Source organism: Chanos chanos, chromosome 6, assembly GCF_902362185.1.
Source record: "Chanos chanos chromosome 6, fChaCha1.1, whole genome shotgun sequence".
NCBI lineage: Eukaryota > Metazoa > Chordata > Actinopteri > Gonorynchiformes > Chanidae > Chanos > Chanos chanos.
Genome location: NC_044500.1, coordinates 22,119,414 through 22,139,207, shown reverse-complemented (window position 1 = coordinate 22,139,207; position 19,794 = coordinate 22,119,414). Strand labels below are relative to the sequence as shown.

Sequence of the window (19,794 nt, the reverse complement as noted above, 5' to 3'; positions counted from 1 at the left end):
TGTGTTCAGTGAGAACAGATGGTCTTTGCAGGTCTATTGTGAATACCTCCCTGGAGAGCCTTCCTCCAGCCAGTCTGTGCTCCCACTTGCCCCTCCTCAGCTGGCTGTAAGTAAAAAGACATCCACAGATGCTGCATCTTCACAATAATCTGTGTTATCTGCCATTTCAGTGTCTGTATTTTAAGTTGAAGTGATTGCACACACACAGTGAACAGTGAATTTGTCCTCTGCATTTAACCCATCAAACACCCCAGTTGCTAAAGGTTCTCTAACCTTTAGACCACGCCTGCCCACAAGGGATTAAAGGCTTTGCCCTGTGTGAAGCTCGACCTCACATCCTCCAGATTATGAGGCTGGTGCACTACCTACCACACTAACAACGCTAAACAGTGAGCAGTGTGCCGAACCCGGGATCGAACCAGGGACCTTTAGGTCTTCAATCTAACGCTCTCCCAACTGAGCTATTTCGGCTCGGGCCGGCGACCCTCGGGATGGGAAGTGGGCGTGCTAGCAAGGAGGCTAAAACCCATGGGCAAAGTTTTTTGAGCCAGCCAGGAGTCGAACCTAGAACCTTCTGATTCATAGTCAGACACATTATCCATTGCGCCACTGGCCCAACTAAACTGGAGTTCTTGCCCATTAACCAGCATGACTTTGGAACATCATCTTATAGTGTGCTTCAGTTTTGTTGCATAACAATCTGTTTTTCAAATGGGTCACATATAACATTAATATTCTATTAATACATTAAACCATCATAGATAATATGGAGTATTTTAGATACTTACACCCTTTTCATGTAAGGATGGGGCACAGTCAGCTGACTGGACAGAGAGCATCCAGGTTACCGGGCCATCTTGCATACAGCTGTGGAGCACATGTGGATGTGTGTTAGATGATATTAATACAGGATAAACTGAGGGTTTATTTATGAAGTGTATTGCTCATTTGGCCATTGTAGTGGCAGATTTGATACAAACAAAGTGGTGAATCCTTTATTATGAATGACTGTGGAAACACATTGCACTGAATTTTTGCTGACTCAAACTCAGGCTTGTATTAAGAAATAAAAGCCAAACACAGGAAAGATTGCACAATAAATTGGCAATACACTATCAGAACCTGAGTGACATAAATATTTCACATGGTGGATAAGACCATGAGACCAGATGCTATCTTGCTTCGTATTTACTAGCAATGCATTGATCATTGTTATTGTTCCTAAATACATTGTCTTTATCCGTGTAGTGTAATGACAGTAGCATAATTCCATGAACTGAATGTTGCCCCACTCAGTCTTGCCATAGCTAATCTGTCATTGTTGCGTTGCAGGGGATAAATAACAGAGAGAATCATTAAACTCACCCCTCTCCTTAACCACAGGTGATTAACTATGGCCATTTCCTCTGTGTTATGAAATGATTCTGCTGTGCTGTCCTGGATGTTTCCATTAGAGCAATTCACTCATCACCTGAAAATAATACTTGAAAGGTATATACACTAATTGGCAAACTCACTTGTTTTATCTTTCAATTTGCTCCAGTTGTCTGGCTAAGATAAGTCGGGTAAATTTAATCGAAGTGTCAGTGAATGTGTTTATGGACAATAAAATAAATGTCAGTGCATGTGGTGTCATCACCTTACTGCCTCACACAGCTGTGCCTGACACTGGACCAGTTTGGAACTCTATTTCATGCTGTCAAGCAAGGATAAGAAACAAGAGGCATTTAAAGACTGTTTGAATCTTTAAATGTATCCACACACCTGCCTAACCTGTAGGGTACTGTCATGAGCAATGGAGGTCAAAGAGAGGACTGTTTGCTCTGAGGGGAACCGATAACACTGCAGAACACTGGCGACTGCCTACAGTTACACAGGCCTGAAGTAGCACACAAATGAAGAGCAAACTACCAGGGCCTTTATAAGATATAGTCTTTAGATACTAGACCATTTCTATGTGTTCCATCAAATATCTGCCCAAGTGCCTTGGTGACCACTCAGACCCAAAGGGGATGTGTGGGAAATGGTAGCATTACCCCTGCTACCATTTCCCCACACATCCCCTGATGGAAATAATCATATTTAGTCTCTTTCAGTTCCACTGTGACTTTGAGAAATTTGCTATCAGTATGAAAATATGTTTATACTGTGACTGTATTTCAACATTTTGCCTCTAAGACAAAGAAGAAGGTTGTGATGTGTTTTATGTCTCAAAGTAATTATTACCATTTGTTTGAATTTCCATATTGGTTGTTTATTATTAAGCTTTGGTTTGTTGTTTTTACTATTGTTAAGCTGTCATTTGCTGTTCTGTTGCAGGGACTTTGAAGGGAAGAACATTCAGACACTGAACATCTCTGTTCTACTCATGTGCAGTGAACTCACCGTGCTGTAAGTATGAGTGCTGTGAGTATGAGGGCTGTGAGTATGAGGGCTGTGAGTATGAGTGCTGTGAGTATGAGGGCTGTAAGTATGAGTGCTGTGAGTATGAGGGCTGTGAGTATGAGTGCTGTGAGTATGAGTGCTGTGAGGATGAGGGCTGTGAGTATGAGTGCTGTGAGTATGAGGGCTGTGAGGATGAGTGCTGTAAGTATGAGTGCTGTGAGTATGAGGGCTGTGAGTATGAGTGCTGTGAGTATGAGGGCTGTGAGTATGAGGGCTGTGAGTATGAGTGCTTTGAGGATGAGTGCTGTGAGTATGAGTGCTGTGAGGATGAGTGCTGTGAGTATGAGGGCTGTGAGGATGAGGGCTGTGAGTATGAGTGCTGTGAGTATGAGTGTTGTGAGGATGAGGGCTTTGAGGATGAGGGCTGTGAGTATGAGTGCTGTGTAGCTGTATCAGACAATAGGAGGGAACACACAACATGGAATATGAGTCTTGCTTAATTTCATCAGTCAAACTAAAACAGACTGTTTGTGTAGTATTGTCAGGTTGCTCATGATTACCACAGTCAGACAAATGTTATTTCCTACATCTCGGAGAGGAAAAGGACACTGCAGTAAATTCATAATTAATTTAGACAAGAGACTGCATTTCTTGCCCCATTGCTAACGATTGGTTAAATCTCCCATGTTAGTGTTTTACATGGCAGAAATTTGTCCCAGTTGTCCACTGGATGCGCAGCCTACTTTTGCTTTGTTTGATCTGCTAATGTTAGTTTATGTAATGTTACAGCAGAAGGACTTTCATCAGTAAGGTCACAAGCTCCAGTGATGGCACAGAGAATGCACTTAGCTGACAAATGGGTTACTCAATGCCATGGATGTGACATTTAGGGGCACAGTGGCTCCTGGACCTTAAAAACAGGCTGTTGGTGAAATGAATGCATTGGATAAATCCATTAGTTCACAGTAAAAGTTTGTGTCTCAAGCTCCTTTTGAATGATGCCAAGCTGACATGAGTGACTCAGCAGTGTCGAGACCATGGGTGTGGAGGTGCATCCTCATTCTTTGGGCCGGCTCCACACTGTCTCACTCTCCTCGCCATGCTTCCCTCATACTGTTTTGGGGTGTCCATGTGCTTAATCTCACTCTTGGACAAGACAAGATCAATAGTATAGAGAAAAAACGTAGCACCACATCTTTTCAATAACAGCTGACCAAGTCAAGCTTCTTGCCTCTCTTTCCCTAGGTCACTGAGAGCCAGTCAGCTGAAGCAGCTGCCTGAAAACACTCACATGCACACATGTGCGCATCTACACACACACACACACACACACACACGCAGACTTACATGCACACATGTACACACAGACTCATTTAAACACACACGTACACACATACACACACACACACATACATTCAAGGACTCACATGCACACACATACTCTTATACACAGACACACACACACACTCACTCACTCACACACACACACACACACACACACACACACACACACACACAGACTCGTATATACATGCACTCACACACACATGCACACACTCACACACATGCACACACTCACACACATACACAGACGCACACACGTGCACACACACACACACACACACACACACTCTCTCAGTGAATAAAAATGAAGCACAAAATATTCAAATGATGAAGCATGAAGCAGTTTTTTGTCATGCAAATCATACAAACTCATAGCTCTCAGGCCAATGCAGAGCATACAGAAGATAAAATGAATATTTTACTATATTTCCAGCTGAATATTTAACTATTATTTACAGGAATATTTCTCAGAACCCACTGCAGCATATTCCCACTGGGCTGTTTGATCACCTGACTCAGCTACAGTCACTGGAAGTCTCTTATGCCCCCTGATCTGTCATCTCAATGGGACAAAGTGCCACTCTGCCTTGTGTTCAAACTGTGAAAGCTGCTCTGTCCTGTGTCCATGCTGTGATTGGACAGAAAGCTGCTCCAACCTTTGTCCATGCTGTGATTGAACAGACAGTTGCTCTACCCTGTGTCCATCCTGTGACTGGACAGAGAGCTGTTCTGTCCTGTGTCCATGCTGTGATTGGACAGACAGCTGCTCTAACCTGTGTCCATGCCTTTATTGGACAGAGAGCTGCTCTACCCTGTGTTCATCCTGTGACTGGACAGAGAGCTGTTCTGTCCTGTGTCCATGCTGTAATTGGACAGAGAGCTGCTCTACCCTGTGTCCATGCTGTGATTGGAAAGAGGGGCTGCTCTGCCCTGTGTCCATGCTGCAATTGGACAGAAAGGTGCTTTGTCCTGTGTCCATGCTGTGATTGGAGAGAAAGCTGCTCTGCCCTGTGTCCATGCTGTGACTGGACAGAAAGCTGCTCTGTCCTGTGTCCATGCTGTGACTGGACAGAAAGCTGCTCTGTCCTGTGTCCATGCTGTGACTGGACAGAAAGCTGCTTTGTCCTGTGTCCATGCTGTGATTGGACAGAAAGCTGCTCTGTCCTATGTCGAGGCTGTGATTGGACAGAAAGCTGCTCTGTCCTATGTCGAGGCTGTGATTGGACAGAGAGCTGCTCTGTCCTGTGTCCATGCTTTTAATGCTGGTCTGCTGGTCTGTAATGCTTAGCTCTTCCGAAGTGATTATCTGAGTTGGAATCAGACTGTGATTTGACGGAGGTGGGATACTGAGCTCTTGGAGAAAAGGCTGAGCACTAAACTTGTCCCCACAGCGGCCTGGAGGGGATCATGATTACAGACATCCAACCTCGCCTGTTCCATCCCACGAAGGACCTTTCATACATGTAGATATCAGTCAACCCTACAATGGTGTAATATGTGTTCATGTATAAATGTGACTACTCAGCAACCTGTAACAAATGCAGGATTAATTCATGTGGGAGTGCAATATCTGGCAACCCTTAACTGATCTGATATTTATTATTCTTAGAACGACAATATCTGAAAAGCCTCCATAAATATGACATTTTCTCATGTATGAAAGAGGAATGGCAAAAACCTTTTCATGGCTGCAAGGCTTTGTCAAGTAAAACCCTCATTCAGACAAAGACTGCTGTACCGCCTTCAGCACTGTGTTCTTATTCACTCATTTACATCACTTAAAAGGATCATTCAAATCATGGCCTCATCCAGAAATATAATTTTACTAACACTTAGCCTTTTCACTCTCATTTTCTTCCACAAGATATTTCAAAAAATTTCCAGTACTGCTCTTATGCTCCACATGTGAGGAAGTATAAACCCAACTCAGATGGGCTCTCATCTCTAGAGGACCTGCTGACCAGCATGACTCAGTGAGTGTCTGTGTAAATCATAGCCTTCATCACATGCTTTGTCAACCTCTTTGTCATCGGCATGAGAACTGTCATCCGAGTTCAGAACAACCTGTATGGTGTTTGCATCAAAGTTTTGTGTTGTGAGTACAGAGTAACTATATTGTCAAGATGTACTGACGGCTCATACTCTCATGGATGGAATATACATCATGTTCTGGGTTCTGCAGTACAAGCCCAAGATCACAGACATATCTGAGATTGTTACATTGAAATTGTACAAATACTGCATAGTCCTGTGTGTTTTAGCACAGGCTGAATGTGAAAGAAAGCAGGAGTCACATATGTGTAATAACTGACACAAAGAGCAGATAATGAATGAATGAGCCTCAGTGGGTCTGTGTATTTATGTCGTGTTGGTGGTTGAATGTTGTAGCTCAGGGTTTTCCAGTCCACTCCCACAGAACCATGCCTATGTATTTACTGTTTGGACCAGAGGTAAGACAGTATGTTCTGTCCCACCATATCTGTCTATATTCTTCTGGCTCTATTCCCATGCCACAATTGATTTACATTTTCAAGTAATCATCAAGCCCATAGTTAGTAGAATCAGGAGTGTTCACTTTGGACTGGAACAATGTCATGAAGTAGTTTAAAGAGAACTTTTTGGTAACCATTTATTTTACAGTCTAATTACCAAGTATTAACTAGGAAATGAGATGGTTATAAAATACAGTTATTAAGATAGGAAGTACTAAATAATTTCCGGGTGAGTACAGAAACCTACTCGTAAACTAGATGGCAACAACCCTAACCCTTACCATCTAGTTTCCCAGTAGGTTTCCATGAACTTTCTAGATAATAACTTACTTAATATACATTTCTAATGGGCATTTTCCAAATAACTATATTTTGTTGCTATCTAATTTCCTAGTAGGTTTCTATGTACTTACCAGGAAATTATTTAGTACTTCCTATCCATTTTTTTTTACACTTTCCTAATAACTGTATTTTTATTACCAACTCATTTCCTAGTTAATATCTGGTAATTAGCGGACTGTAAAAAAAAAGCATTACTGTTTTTTTTTGTTTTGTTTTGTTTTTTTGTTGGTTTTTTTTAGCAAACACTGTCCTTGTTGACTCTGCTTAATGAATTTAATGATTTCATAAGTATGTAGGGATGAACAAAAATAACTTAGATGAACTCTCACAATTTAAGCGTCAGATTGTTCCAAAGCACACACTGTTTCTCTTGTTCAGGTAATACGCACTTACTGGGAGGGACTGAATTAGCACCAAAACCCTGTTAGATCAGCTGATGTCACCCAGAAATAAACCTGTTGTCTGCCACCATCACTGAGAGAGTTACAGCACTCCGTTCTCCTGCTTTGAAAATGAACAGGTCAGGGTAAATCTAATGTCTTCTTGTGACTGAGCCGTCTTAGGCAAAGAGGCAGCAGGAGTCAAGATTGTGATTTGTGACGAACACCCGGTGAATTTATTTTTGTGCCAATAATAGATATGAAAAAATGAAAGAAAAAAAAAAAACAAACAAACCAAAACAAGAATGTATTTACACTATTTACACTGGAAAACAAACAAGACATAAATTCTTCAATAATTTTTCTCTAACTATCACTCTCCTACCAACTTCCACAACCAACCAACAACATCCCACCCCGTCTAAAACAAAATGGAGGGCTTTTATAGTTAAAAACGGGATGTGACCCCCGCAGACCTCCTACGGAGTTCGCGGGACTTTTGTTTTAAAATACCTGAGGGTGTGACGTGCCAGTTTCTTTGGCGTCACTGCCACAACCTCACCTCCAGGAAGCATCACCCAGGTAAGCGAAGCTCTTACAATTAACAATCAACAAACATTTATACATAGACAACATAACCTAACGTAGCATTTTTGACGGTAATCGGAGGATAATGGAATATGCGAATGAATTTGTTGGCCAACTTAATCGGAAATGTTGTAGAATGATATAGAACGCTAACGTTAGTCTCTTTCTTTCTTATTTACAGATCAATATGAAGACATTGGACATCACACACACACAACAAAATCACAATAACGACAATCAATAAATGTTTAACTTGAACTTTGTCCGTGTTATGTGGTGAATGTGTATGTTTGTGCGGTGAAAGTATATGAGCAGTTCGTGCCTGCAAACAGTCCATACGTGACGGAGAGTTGATCCGTCACACTTCTTCACACACGTTTTCTTTTGCTTTCTTGTGTCATTTTTTGTGGTTGCCCCTGAAGCATTAGAGGTCATACAGCTACACACCTAAGGCGTAAGATCTCTACCAAACTTTGCTCCCACCTGTTGTAAAGCAAGGAGCTGAGGAGGCAGTGCTGTTCCTGAGGAGGACAGGCTCTCAGAGTGAAGAGAGCTGGTGCCCTCAGGACCTTCACACTGGGTCAGGCCCAGATGTGTCCAGGGGCTTTATCTTCTGTCAGGCTGATGTGTAGTTATTTCTCACCGTCAGGAAAGACAGGTGTCAGCATTCTATAACATACAAGAGAGACGTGGAAGGTGTAAAGAGAGAGTCCTGCTGAAGGGCTATATAGAATTTTTTTTCTGAGATAAGTTTTAAAATTTGCAGACATTAGAAAATTAGAACTAACTAATTTACAGACCTGCATAAAACTGTTAGCAGCCCTGTTTGGATAGAGCCATGCACTGCAGGCATGAAATAACAGATTTATTCACTGCAGACTGAAATTACAGATTTATTAACTGCAGGGACAAATTACAGATTTATTCACTGCATGGAAGAATAACAGATTTATTCATTGCAGGGAGAAATTACAGATATGTGTCTCTGCCTAAATGGTGGTATTACTCTAATTACTCAATTAGCAAATCATTGCTGCCATTATAGCCTGGACAGCAGGAGAATGTAGCAGCAGTCTCATAAATGCATACTGTGGGGTTTCTGCTAGTGTAAGATGAGTAATGATTATATTTCTCCAGAAGCAAGCATACTGTTCGCTCCTAGTCGTCATAGTAGCCTATTCCTGTACTATAGTATAAATCATCTTATGTTTTTGAGTTTCCAAAATTGTAAACCACTTAATACAAGAATACATCTGAAACAATATAAAGCAAACTGAGATTTTATCACAGTTTTCACAGGTCATTTTATGTTTTTACCCTTCAGTGATTTTTGTATTGTGTACCGAAAAACTTCCCATTCTGTCTGCCAATGAACCCATCCATCTAAAGTTATGATCACAAATCGGATTTGAGCAACATTCTGAGATTTCCATCATTACCAAGAACAGAAAACAGAGCAGGTGTATTACACCAGTAGCAGCAAGATGTTTTTAAGAATATAGCTGCAAGCAGCAATGAGGGGGCCAAGCATGCTGAAGTAACTGTTGAATTGTTCTCCAGACCTCAGGATCAAAAAAGTCATGAATTCAAATAAGAGTCATGATTTTAGAGCAAAGTTATGAGAGTAATAAGCAAAAACATGTTTATCCTTATTATAGCGCCCCAAAGTGGTAAAATTGGGAATTTCTTTCTGTATTCCCTTTAGACGGGGTCTTGAGTCAGTTAACCAAGTTTGGTGTTGATACGTCAAAGTGTTGCTGAGATATGGGCTCATTTCCTGTTTGGCAGCTTCACTGCTGATTTCTATTGGCTGTTATGGTCAAATGCTTTGGAAAATCAAAAATCCATCTGATAACTTTTGTGAGGCTTGGTCTGAAGGTCATCTGTGACAATTGATGAAAACTGGACAAAGTTTGTCTATGGAGTAGTGAAAAAACACTTTTTTATAAAATCCAAAATGGCTGTAAATCCAGTATGGCAGAAATTGACGTCATTGAGTGTGATGAGTTCGGTTTGACCTAAAGAGTCCAGCATTACCTCATTGTCTAATTTCCCTCATCTGATTCTAAAGAGTCATGTGTGAACGTGCCTCCAATGTTGACCCATTGGAGAGGCTAGAGTGCTTGACGGCACTTTCTGGATAGAATCAGGCTAGGAGCCCCAATCAGTGTGCCAAATTTCACAACTTTTTACCAGACAGTTCTAGGAAATTGCCTTACTTCCTGTAACATTTTTTTCTGGACTCCCTTTGGGTGGAGTCTTGAGTCAATCCACCAAGCTGGTGCTGCTACATCAAAGTGTTGCTGAAATATGGGCTCACGTCCGTTTTGGTGACTTCACCACCGATTTCGGTTGGCTGTAACAAACAAACGCTTTCGAAAATCAAAAATCCATCTGATAATTTTTATGAGGCTTGGTCTGAAGATCCTCTGTGACAAGTTTGGTGAAGACTGAGCAAACTTTGTGGCCTTTGAAAAACTTTTAAATAGTTTGGTAAAATCCAATATAGCAGCCACATCAAGTAGGTTGACATGAGAAATTGCCATGTCTCAGCCATTGGTCCTCCAACAGTATCACCAGTCATGTGTTATTTAAGGCAGACACATTTTTGCTTATTGCAGTGCCCCCCCCCCCCCCCCCCCCCCCCCCCCCCCCCCCCCCCCCCCCCATTTAAATCAACACCTGACAACTAATAACCAACATGAATAGAGAAGCAAGCTTCAGTGAAGTTGAAGTGCATCTGAGTAGCCAAAGCCATAGCAGCTGTCATGTCCAGCTTTCTTGCTCTGCTGTTTTCGGTGGAAAGTGATACCAACACCCTCAGTCTCACCTGCTCCTCAGTACTCCTTAGGATAAATTTGATCAGTTTCAGTTTGGACAAGGAGGGTTCGGGAGTGGCTGTCAACCTGTTGAAAACCATCTGCTCTCATAAGGTAGCTAGGATGGAAGAATTTAGGAACAACAGCTATGTTCCTCACATGCTGTTTTGTAGAAATCTGGTTTATCATAATGTCAGGCTTATTTTACAGTTTTATAGAAATGTGGTTTATCATAACATCCAGGCTTACGTTAAAATTTTTATAGATATCTAGTTTATCATAACGTCCAGGCTTATTTCTATAAAGCGCGCTGTTTTATAGAAATGTGGTTTATCATAGTGTCCAGGCTTATTTCTATAGATACACTGTTTTGTAGAAATGTGGTTTATCATAACGTCCAGGCTTATGTTAATTCTGTTGACTCTGACACCACTGTCACAGGCACTCGGCGCTCTTATGCATGGTATTTCCATGCATTTCATTTTAGATGAGACCAACCAGTATTAGCCATTTTGTTACTCTGACTGCAATAGTAATTCTTACACTGTAATGCTAAACACTTCTTTACTGGAAATTGGTTAATAGTAACTTTCAGTTTTACTTCAGTTCAGTTCAGCTGAACTTGTAAAGCATTTTTCAAGAGTAGACATTGTCACAAAGCAGCTTAATGACACTCTCAGTGAACGGCAGTGAGGGAAACACTCCCTTTGGCTGAGGCCAAAAGAAACAATAAGAAAAACAAAGATCCAGAAGGGGGGGGGCCATCCTCCTATGGTTGGCAAGGGATATGTAGGGTATAATTCTTATAATATTATCTGGAATGCACAGAAATTCATGGGAAATGACAGTAAAATGTAGATGGTGTGAGGTACATCTGGGGTCAGTGCAGGGTCAGCGGTGGGCCAGTTTTTGACAGGGATATCTCGGCACAGGTAAAGAGTTAATCTGACTGACAAACAGGCAGGCATGAAGGCTGGCAGGCAGGGGCAAAGGGGGCACTCCAGAACCTTTCATGATGAAGGGAAGCAGGTAAACATATAGGGCGGTGTGCGGTCAGTCATGACTGACAATACATCAGTTAGGTGATTGATGAGGAGGAGCTGGAGTGGGTATAAGTAGGGCTCAGGGAAATTCAGTGCACAGGGATGGAAAGAGAGAAAATCAGAATAAGAGTAAATAGTGAGGAAGGACAGTACAGTGTGAGATTCCACCAGGCCTTACTATGACAGCATAACTGAAAGGACAGGACACCAGCACCCAACCTACACATGGTCAACCAACAGGAGTGATCACATGTGACAGAAATGTAGCAACACTGACAGAACAGTTGACCGAAAAAATCTGTTTGATGAATAATGTTTGGCTTCAGTATGTTTAGGCTTGTCCAAAAAAGTATTTTTCGTCTAGATTTTAGGAATTAATGACATTAGGGTCTGAACCTTGTACAGTAGAGCCTTTCAGTGAGAAAAATAGCATCTCGGATGAAAATCAATCAGTCTCCGACATACTTTATGGAGTTTTTATGCAGTAAGATCTCTGTAATCTGTCTTAACTGACATGTATGGCTGTGTGTGATCAGCGTAACAGTGAAAACTGACTCTATGCCTAAGAATAACATCACCAAGAGGCAGCATATACAAAGAGCAGTGGCCCAAGCACTGAGTCTTGAGGAACCGCATACTTCACCTGATTTTGTTTAGAGGACTCACCTTTTGTATATACGAATTGCTAACTGTCCCTCAGGTGGGGTCTAAACTAGAAAAGTGCCTGTCCCTTATAGACTATCTTAAACAGGGGTTTTCAACCTGTGCCCCCCCCCCAAATCCAGCAAACCAGCAAGTACACTGAAAAAGGAGGGGGAGGGGGCCTAGTTCAGACGTAGACAAAGGGTTGGGGGGGGGGGCATGCTGAAAACGGTTGAAAATGCCTGGTTTAAAATAATATCATAGTCTATAGTACTGATCTAATTAAATCCTTTAGTTCAAGCAGAGATATAGAACTGTGGTTAGAGGAGAGAAACAGGTAACAAGATAGTACTCTGAGGCTGTTAGGATTCTGAGGAATTATAATTGTATTTTCCACACCAACGCCTTAAGCTCAAGTCCAGAGTACGATTCTTGTGATATATGGGTGCTACTGCGCTCTGAGTGTTGCCAAGAATGTCAAGGAGAGATGCATAATCTTCCCATAGAGGATCTCTTTCATCATCCACATAGATCTCAAAAGTTTCAAAATTCACTGCCTATCAGAAGGAACAACCCAGTGAGACAAGAGGGAAGTCTCGTGTGAAATCAGTGTTAGGTTAATACACCTATAAATAGTTATCTGAGTAATTGAATAGGAGGCTGTCTTATCAACAGCTAGGACAACATCATTAAAGAAAAGCTCTGTGAAGGACATTGGCTTGTAGCCTAGTGTCTGAACAATGCTTAACCGGGATTCATGGACAGGAACAATACCATCCACTCATCTGTTAAAACAGGGCTTTCGTTAGAGGCCATATGCAGGGCTGGGAGATTCATTTGGAAACACAAAACTCCTGTTGTCAGCCAGGTTTCTGTCACAAAGCCTTTACACTTTGTACACTTTACAATGTGCAATTTAGTTTATTTAACAGATGGTCTTAAACAGAATAACCTACAGTTCATGATGAGAAGAAAACAGCTAATAACATATCATCAAGTATAGAATCTGCTCATGAAATAGTGGCTGTAGTAATTGGTGAAGAGTTGAAGTAAAAAATGTCATTGTGAAGTGAGGGCTGACACAGTCAGACATCCAGATTAGGCAGTGCACAGTGGGCTTGCTGGTGTGTAAGGCCAGACTGTTGTCTTGAAACAGGCCAGCGCAGCTCTGTTAATGGGACTGAAGGTGAAGACCGTGGACTTTAATTAAATCAAATGTGTACAGCCACAGGAAGGCTACTGGAATACACAGTGGAGTAGTTACCCTTGAAAAATAACAGAGATCAAATTTAGACTATGCTGATGTGTATGTAGTTATCAAAACAGATGTTATGAGGATTTTATTTTATTTTATGGGATGTGAAACAAATACAGTCTCAATAATGTAAAACCTAAATGACACATTTATGCAAGCAGCAGATGGCCAGTTTAGCCAGTTTGTCGACTGAATCTTAAAAATTTAGATATGATAATTTGAAACGTTTTAAAATATCTAGCTAAATCTCTGGACTTTCAGTTCTCTTTCTTTTTATTTAATTGTGTGTGTGTGTGTGAGAGAGAGAGAGGTGTGTAGGGCATCAGGAACATTGTTAAGGTCAGGCTGTCTGAAAATCTATCAGGGATGTGTGAACCAGCAGAGATTTGTGACAGTCACTGGAATTAAAGGAACTTAAGACTCAGAGGCCGTATTTCAGAAGCACTGTGTGGCCAGTGTTATCCTTATTCAGCTCTGCTTTCATCAGGTCATTCATGGCACCTAGCATATTGAGCCGGCGAGGGTTATTTTCTAGGACATTAACCATGATAGTGGGTCAGGACACAGAGACTTAATGTAATGTGAAGAACAGATGACTCAACAAGGCATAGTTCAGTGAAACCCCTCACACCCACTAACATCACACATTTAACATGGGCTGCATCTGCTGATGAAATATACAGGGTCAATGCTTTGTTGTTCACAATTTCTAAGGTCTAAGCAATGAACTCTAATGAGTCTTAATGGTTTATGATAATGAACTATGTTATCTGCTCTCTGCTGATTCATGGGGTTTGTGTTGTGCTGTTCCTTGCTCTCTACGCTGTCTATAGGACTCAACCTTGTGGCATTCCTTATCATTGCCATCTCCTACTCCAGCATGTTCTACTCCATCCAAAAAACAGGCACCAATGCCACAGAGCTGCGCAGCTGGCTGCATAAAGATGTGGCTGTTGCCAATCGGTTCTTTTTCATCATGTTCTGACGCCCTCTGTTGGATACCCATATTCCTGGTAAAAATCCTTTCCCGGCTGGAGGTGGAGATTCCGGGTGGGTGTGTGTGCGAGTCTGAGAGTATCTCTAACCTTCTCTTTCACTCTCTAAGGCACTTAAATTGTGCTCTCTCCCTTTGTGTGTGTATTTTATGTATTACTGATAAGATTTTCTGATGCACTCTCCACAGCACACAACAGATATTAAAACAAAAAACAAATAAACAAAAAGCCCATTACCATTTCCACTACTTTGGTATTGCTTCTATAAAAAATATGGTATGATTTACTACAATTCATATCAATTTAATCTGATTTTCAGTGCAAGCCAAGATTATGCATATTGTTTTCATTCCTTTTTTTCTATTTTTGTGTCACAGGAACTATTATGGGTGGTGATCTTTATCCTACCTATCAACAGTGCCTTGAACCCCATGCTCTACACCCTAACCACCAGCATCTTCAGGGAGCAGCTGGAGCTGCTTCTCTGCCAATGGCAAAGGCACACTGCCCTCAGAAAGGACCAAAGAAGCCTACCCCAGATCTGTCATCTATGTGGTTCATACATGACCACAGTACTGCCTACACAGCTACATGCAAATAACATCCATTGTAGCCATTAAGGTAAATTACAGATAATGTTCATATGTGAGGAAAAAGTATTCTTCAAAACACATTTAGAGAACTTTTGTGAATTCTCAGACAGGACTTTCTGGTACCTCAGAGAAGGTTCCTCAGGACAATGGCTTAAAAAGGTGATATGGTAATATAACCTAGAATACTCAAACCTGTGTGTGACCCTAACAGTCATGTATTCTAACTAGGGATGTCCCGATCCGATTTCAAAGATCGGTTCGGGGCCAATCAAGGCATTTTTTAACTGATCGGTATTGGCTTTACTGGGCCCAAACCTGAGCCCGATCCTCAGTTTTACGTCAGTTGTCACACAGGTGTTGTAAATGGAGAGCGTAATTTGTGGGACGACACGACTAAAATTGTCGGCAGTGTGGATATGTTTTAAATTGGGAAATGAAAGCAGTCCAAAAGCCACTTGAAATGTTTGCATTGCGAGCATTTCGTGAGGCAGTAGTAACACAGAGCTGCGTTCAATGGGCTACTACCACTTTGATACGGCACCTGAAAAAGAAACACTCAGCGGAATACAGTGAGTTCACTCAGGTAACTCAGGCAAATGCTGCTCCGAAGCAACACACATTGGAGGATATACTGGAGAAATTTCCTCCAGACAGCAACAAGGCCACAAAGATTACTAAGAGGGTAATTAAATTAATCGCTTTGGATGACTAGCCCATGTGGTAGGGAATACAGAGGTGTGTTCAAATTCGGCAAATTGAGGCAATTCAGTGTATAAGCTTGAGAACTGAATAGTAAATGAATTAAGAAAAAAAAAATTCCTGCGGCCAAGCTGTTTTACAACATAACAAATAAACCTTCCTGTAAAGCTCCGGTAGAGCACTGTCTGAAAAGTAGTATCAAGAGGGTAAGGCGTACTGTGGGAGCTATACCAGAAAATATACGTAAGCATTCGATTCTATTTAATCTCACAATAATTCAAGTGGTTAAGTTGTTTAACTGTCAGTTATGTTGATACTTTTTCTGAAAGCCTCTTTTTTGTATGCTACCATTATCAATCCTTAGCGTTAGTTAAGCGACTGCATTGTTCTCTGTTGTCGTTAGTTTACATACATCACATACAGCTAAAGCATTAGGTGTTTCCATTTTGAAATGATACCTCGGTTGTTATTAGTAGCCTTGAGGATTAATGTCTTTGGAGTATGCTGACCTAAAAAACGTTCAAATTTAAAAGTTAAAGGAAACCCTGTTCGCCTGGAACGTTCGCCTCAATTTGCCGAATTTGAATGCACCCCTGTATTCGCTACCAGATGGGCTGGTCATCCAAAGCGATTAGCTCAATTACCCTCTTGATAATCTTTGTGGCGTTGTTGCTGTCTGGAGGAAATTTCTCTTTACTTTTAAAAGTATATCCACCAATGTGTGTTGCTTCGTGGCAGCTGTTGCCTGAGTTACCTGAGTGAACTCACTATGTTCCGCTGAGTGTTCCTTTTTCAGGTGCCGTATCAAAGGGGTAGTAGCGAAATGCTTGCATTGCAGACATTACCAGTAGCTGTTGAACTGCTCTCGTTTCCCAGTTTAAAACATATCCACACTGCAGACATTTTCGTCGCGTCCTGCCACAAATTATGCTCTGTGTGTAAAATCCCCCCTAACCTCTGTGGGCGGTCTTCTTTCCCCTCCAAGCTCGGGTCCTCTACCAGAGGCCTGGGAGCTTGGGGGTCCTGCGCATTTTCTTAGCTGTTCATAGGACTGCACTCTTCTGGACAGAGATCTCAGATGTTCTTCCTGGGATCTGCTGGAGCCACTCTCCCAGTTTGGGGGTCACAGCTCCGAGTGTTCTGATTACCACAGGGACCACTGTCACCTTCACCTTCCACATCTTTTCTAGCTCTTCTTTCAGCTCTTGGTATTTCTCAAGCCTCTCGTGTTCCTTCTTCCTGATGTTGCTGTCACTTGTCTATCACTACTGCTTTCTTTTCCTGCTTGTCCACCACTACTATATCCGGTTGATTAGCCATATCCAGCTCGTCAGTCTGTATCTGGAAGTCCCACAGGATCTTAGCCCTGTCATTCTCCATCACCTCCTGGGGTGCTTCCCATTTTGACCTTGGGACTTCCAGTTCATACTCGGCACAGGTGTTTCTGTATACTATGCCAGCCACTTGGTTATGGCGTTCCTTGTACGCCCTGCCTGCTAGTGTCTTACACCCTGCCGTTATGTGCTGGATTGTCTCAGGGGCGTCTTTGCACAGCCTGCACCCGGGGTCCTGCCTGGTGTGGTAGACCTCGGCCTCTATTGATCTCGTACTCAGTGCCTGTTTCTGTGCTGATCAGTGCCTCTGTGCTGTCCTTCAATACAGCCTTGTCCAGCCACTGGTAAGATTTCTTGATGTCAGCCCCTTCCTCTATTTTACGGTGGAACATGCAGTGCAGGGGCTTGTCCTTCCATGATGGTTCCTGCTCCTGTTCTTCTTCCAGAGGATCAGAGGTTTCTGCTGCCTGAGGTATTCACTAAGCACTTCATCACTTGGAGCCATCTTCCTGATGTAGTCTTGGATTCTGATGTATATATATAGATTACCTATGTTTCATATAAAGAATATAGGTCATGAAGGCTATAATTAAGTTTAAGATGGGCCTAACTAATCTGCAATACGAGATAGCGTGTCAGCAACCAAATTATTTTTGCTGCGAATGTGTCTAATCTCAAGTTCAAATGGTTGTAGTATTAAGCTCCACTGCATGAGCCATTGGTTGGAATTGCACATACGTAGATTAGATTAGGTTGTTTATTAGCCACACAACCAAGGCTGGTGGAATTTGTTTTCAGTACAGTATGTTAACTCTACAGCACAGTACGTACATGGACAGCAGACTCTCCACATATTAGCAGCAGTACACAATAATAACAGTACAGCAATACAAAGCAAATCCAAAACAACACAGTACAATACAATACAATATTACACGTACCACATACATTAGGTATACTTGTCGGAAGTGTGTGAGGGGTGTGCTAGAGGGAGGAGTTCAGCATCCTGATGGCTATGGGAAAAAACTGTTTGTGAAGTGTTTAGTCCTAGTGGACAGTGACCTGTAGTGCCTCCCTGAGGGAAGGAGCTGGAGGAGATGATGAGCAGGATATGTGGGGTAAGAGATGATCCTCTTCTCTCGCGTTATCGTCCGGTGAGTATGTAGGGATTCAGCTGAGGGGAGTGGGATGCCTATGATTCTGGATGCCTTGTTGACAATCCGTTGTAGTTTTTTCCATGCTTGACTGTCCGTGCTGCCATACCATATTATAATAGAAGATGTGATGATGGACTCGCTGATGGCTGAGTATAACAGGACACGGTGCTGAATTTTTTAAGCTGCCATAGGAAATAAAGTCGTTACTGAGCTTTTGCAATGATATTCACGGTGTTAGTTTTCCACTTCAGGTTATTGCAAATGTATGTTCCAAGGAATTTAAAAGAATCAGTGCTGGTGATGGGTTTTCCTTTCATTTGTATGGGTATTTTGGGGTTTGGCCTACATCGGAAGTCAATAATCAGTTCTTGGGTTTTGGCTGTATTGAGCAGGAGGTCATTGTTTGCGCACCAAGTGAAAGCTTGGTCCACCTCTCTGCAGTACTGGTTTTCATCATTGTTGGAGATTAGGCCTACAATGGTTGTGTCATCTGCGTATCTTATTATTTTCACAGATCTCTGTCCATGGATGTAAAGTGGTTGGTGTAAAGTGAGAAGAGCCAAGGGGAGTCAAAGAAGCCCTGAGGAGCTCCTGTACTGAGGGTAAGGGGGTGTGAGGTTAGATTATTTACCTTCACCCTCTGTGGGCTGCTCCATAGAAAGCTCCAGATCCAGTGGCATATGGCTGGGTCGGTGTTAATGTCCAAGAGTACTGTAAAGAGTTTTAGAGGGTTGATGGATTTAAAGGCTGAAGTGAAGTCTATGAACAGGATGCGTGTGTAGGCGTTTGGTGATTCAAGGTGTTGCAAGGCATGGTGGAGTGCTATGCTGACTGCATCCTCAACAGACCGGTTTAAAAACCGTAAAGGATCGTAAACACTTTAAACAATTATGGGGAAAGACAAAGGACTTAAATAAACTTAAAATAAGCTGTTAGGTCTTTCTTTATCTCATTGTATACTCAATGTTCTTTTTCCATACATGAAAAATTATAATTTCACCATATTTCCATTAACAAATAAATACAAAAATATCTCAAGTAAAACACAATCACTTGTCATATTTTCACAGCTAAATTGCCCCTAGGTATGAATGTGTGTGTATATATATATATCAGAGGTGGACAAAGTACACTACTCCATTACTTGAGTCAAAGTATAGATACTCCTGGTCAAATATTACTCCAATACAAGTGAAAGTTTTCCAGTCAAATTTTACTTGAGTGAGAGTACTGGAGTATTTACTTTTGAAAATACTTAAGTATTCAAAAGTACATTTTCTTTTTAATGTTTTTAATGTGCATCTACATTTTTTTTTTTTTTTGAAAACAGGATAACAAAAATACAAAGTACAACAATACTTCACAAGACAAAACAAACAAACTACAAACTAACAAACAATAAACAAAAAAACAACAACAAAAAAAACAATAACAACAACAAGATCAACCACAAATAAAGTCAAAAAAGGAAGAGCAAGGGGAAAGAAAACAAGATGGAAGAAGAAGAAAAAAAAAAAAAAGACGGGGAAGGAAAAAAGGGGAAAAAAAAATTAACAACAGTTAATTAACCAAATAAATAAGATAAATACATCATTCTTTGTATATATGTATTTATGTATGAAGGTTGAACAACAAAACATAACAAGACTGACAAGACATGATGGGGCAAGACAGACAAGACTAGACAATCCGGGCTGGTGGGACAAACTGCACACTGTGTTAGGAG

At 41.5% G+C, this 19,794-nt stretch overlaps 2 non-coding genes across 2 annotated transcripts; both read right to left on the bottom strand.

The window, feature by feature from the left end:
* Nucleotides 1-399: 399 nt before the first annotated feature.
* On the bottom strand, nucleotides 400-471 carry trnaf-gaa (transfer RNA phenylalanine (anticodon GAA)). The gene has a single exon. It is a non-coding gene; the product is annotated as a tRNA-Phe (tRNA).
* Nucleotides 472-543: 72 nt separating this feature from the next.
* Nucleotides 544-616, bottom strand: trnah-aug (transfer RNA histidin (anticodon AUG)). Its single transcript has one exon. It is a non-coding gene; the product is annotated as a tRNA-His (tRNA).
* Between the last annotated feature and the right edge of the window lie 19,178 nt (nucleotides 617-19,794).